At 42.6% G+C, this 3676-nt stretch overlaps 1 long non-coding RNA gene across 1 annotated transcript in view; it reads right to left on the bottom strand.

Annotated features, from left to right (window-relative positions):
* The window catches only part of LOC118478402, a 7933-nt gene that overhangs the window by 3094 nt on the left and 1163 nt on the right, over positions 1-3676 (bottom strand). The window lies entirely within an intron of this gene.

The following is a 3676-nucleotide window of genomic DNA, read 5'->3' as shown; positions in this document are numbered from 1 at the left end:
CTCATACATACATACATACATACATACATACATACATACATACATACATACATACATACATACATACATACATACATACATACATACATACATACATATACATTGTGATAATGTGTATGCGTGTGTATGTGTGACTGTGTGTGTGTATGTGTGTGTGAGTGTGTGGGTTTGTGGGTGTGTATGTGTGTGTATACGTTTACATAATATATTTATATTCCACAGTGTGTTTTTATAGCAAATAAACCCATTGCAGAAAAGAAGGAAGTGCTTTACAAACAGATGTGGTAAAACATGTCTTCGTGATAATTTTTTTGAGGAGTGAATTCTGATCGTGATTTATTTTCACACTCTTCTTCTTTTTTCTTTTCCGGGGGGAGGGAGGGGGGAGGGGCACTGGGGGATCTCATGGTCTAGAGCTTAAGGTGTGCACCTCTCATTCAACAGGTCCCGGATACGAATCCAGATAGGGACGGAAACATTTATTCTCCATATTTTTCTCCTTTCATATTCTACCCTGCTGTCAAGCAATGTTCTCTCGTCTGCTTTCGTCTCCACTTTCTACTCCCACCCCACCTCATTTGCCCCCTCCTCTTGGCTCCTGACTCTTTCTGTAGACTTTCCACGGCTACTCCTAGGTTCCTTCTTATTGTTGTCTTTCTTCACACCCCTGATCAAATGATGGGTAAGATCTAACGCCTAGCCTTCTCAGATAACGGCGAAACATCTCGGAGTTCCCGTGTGAAAGTTTCCTTGGCGGTTCAAAATCAATAAGAGTACGCTTCGGCCGCCACCCGAAAACAAAGTTCAAAATTTCCTATCAACTAAAAATGTTTTAATGTGTCTCGCGGGCTCATAATATGACCGTATAATTGACCGTATGCCTTATGCAGTTGCGAGAGCGGCAAAACACGTAACCAAAAAAAAAATATATATAAAAAAGGACGTCACTTCTAGGTATTAATCTACAGAAAAATACCAGTATTTCTATAATCCCACAACGTACCCGGCTCCAATGGGCGAGCCACATGCGTCGCATGGACGGCTTTTTCGCATCTTAAAGAAATTATTCTATGGTAAGCTGGTCATGCGTCTCGATAATTCGCCGCCCAGTGTTATGTAAACGGATCTCGTACAACGGCTACAACCCGTTTCTTGTTTCGTTGATACTTCAGCTTCAACCAAGTTTTGAAAAAAGAGACTGACATGACTGACATCCCTCAAAAGCTTATTGTTTTAGCTATGATGTCATATTTATAATATAAAGACTATTGGACGAAACTCACTGGTTCTACACGAATAAGAAACAAAGAACACTAACGTCAGCGAAGAAAACACACACACACACATACATACACACACACACATACACACACACAGAGAGAGAGAGAGAGAGAGAGAGAGAGAGAGAGAGAGAGAGAGAGAAAGAGAGAGAGAGAGTCTCATCTTCCAGAATAGTTCAGCCTCACACCTCCCTGCCCCGTCATCGAAACACACGTTTTGGGGGCGGAGAAAAGTTTGATCAGCCATCTCTGCACACACATGTTCCGTACTCCAACAGCATTCTACAGCATTTTTGCAAACCAGTGCACTGTACAAGGAATTCAGGATGCAAGACTGTTCTCTCTCACGTTGGCTTGTAGACCATTGTACTTACCACTCATTGCAGATACATTGTCGCAGCATTGTCCGCGACAGTTTTACAAGTCTAGATCAGGTATTTTCCAAAATCCCATCAAGGTATTGAACAGTTCTTTGAGCGCCATGGCTTTTGTTTGCCACGGATATTACAAAGCGTTCCACGTGGCCATCTTTCTCCCAGTGGCGGTGGGTAGTGAAGGACTTACGGGCTTGAGCCCCTCACCCCCACCCCCTTCCCACCCCAACTCTATCCCTTAGTTAATGAAAGTTTCTTAAATAACGAAATAAGCAGTTGAAACCGTTATGACCGCGCGCAATGAATTCACAGTGATCAACTTGGCAGCTAGCCCGTTTATCCAATCATTGTTGTCACCGCTTACAATTATAGTAACCTAACAGCCAATCAAATGTCGTTAGGGCTCAGAAAGAATAAGCCGGTTCCCACGCCCGTCTTTAATGAAACTCTTCTTGTAAAAAGGTAGAAGGTAGCTCTCCCAGTCCTGACAATGGGGTGAAAGTTTACGACACACTTTCCCCCAGTGACACAGATACCTGTGCGCCCATTGGGCCTTTGTTAGGCGCGTTCTATTTTCCGCAACAACGCGACCCAATCCGCCTCATAGACGGTATGTGTTTGGAGTGCTATGTGTTTGTGCCGCTGAGATTTAACAGTTGTTAATTACGTCAAACCACTTTTGAGGCATCTTTTTCTTCAGATAAAAACTGATTAGAGAAATTTGGAGGTGAAACGGCTTCGTCCCCACCACCCAGAAGAGCTTAAATATAACTAAGAACTAAGAGACGGAAAACAAAGGTGACTCTTCTCGTTTGAATGCCGTGAGTATAGAAGAAACATCACTGTTTTGTTCTTATTGCTTGCTTTTTGGTGGTAAAGAAGTGGAAGAAGCCTAAGGCCCACCCAAATCTTGGTCCACCCACCGCCACTGCTTTCTCCATGTACGAGCATGCTCAATACAAGGGTCACTTGGTCAATGTGGGTTCTATCGGGTGTGTGTTCCAAAGAGATGAGAAGTACTTTGATTTCTTAACTCGAGATTTCATTTCTCCGAGGTCTTGCTCACACGTTACACAGATAAGTTCTTCCATGATTGTAGATGGCAGCACGTGTGTCCTTTGCGCGATTGGCTTGAGTTTGAGATTATGTTGTGCAAGAACAATATCGTACTGGGCGATGAGTTCAAGAATACCCAGAACATTTCCATTTCTAGGTTATCCAACCAATTCGTTGTCTCTTCTAAAATGATGAGCCACGCTCGACAAAAACTGAATAACACTAACTACTCGTTTCGACACAGATTTCCAATAATGCTCTTGGCACTTGACAGTTGTGTCAGTGTCAGCTCTGTATCAATTCGCGCAATTGATTTTAACCTTCTTTTGAAAGCAATCGTAGCCTTCAGATGTTTCTTTGACTGCTCATGACAATGTAGACCTTTTTGTGAATCACAGATTGGACGAAACCTGAGAAGACTCAGATTTTGTTGTATTTAAGCTCATCACGTGAAGCAGTAAACACATCCAATTAGAGAAAAGCATTTAACCAGTTCCTTGTTTTGATTTCCCCTTTACGATTTTGACGACGAAAGAGCCCAAGCGTGCACATTCTTGGAATATTACGGTTTCTAGGTTGCTGCATCAAGTGTGTAGAGAACAAATTTTTACCACAGTGCTGAACTCTTGATACACTCCTTTTAAAGCCAGTATTCCTGCAATGTGCTCCGAAATAATGGATGGCCAAAGTCCAAAGTCATTGCCCCCTTCAGGTCACTCATTTTCAGTTTCTACATAAGATGTGTCACTATCAGCATCCATTTCTATGTTTTATTCATGGGGCCCGTTACTTCTTAAGAATTTTCTTTGTCAAGATCATGCAACCATTTCCGCTAACGCATTTTCAAGTTGATCAGCTTCTGCCAAGTCATCAGTCCAGCGCAAGAGAGAGAGATAGAGAGAGGCATAGAGACAGACAGAGAGTCAGAGAGACAAAGAGAGAGAGAGCGAGAGAGAGAGAGAGAGA

Source organism: Aplysia californica, unplaced genomic scaffold (assembly GCF_000002075.1).
Source record: "Aplysia californica isolate F4 #8 unplaced genomic scaffold, AplCal3.0 scaffold00543, whole genome shotgun sequence".
Lineage (NCBI taxonomy): Eukaryota > Metazoa > Mollusca > Gastropoda > Aplysiida > Aplysiidae > Aplysia > Aplysia californica.
The sequence above is the reverse complement of the archived record's forward strand: the minus strand, read 5'-3'. Positions and strand labels throughout refer to the sequence as shown.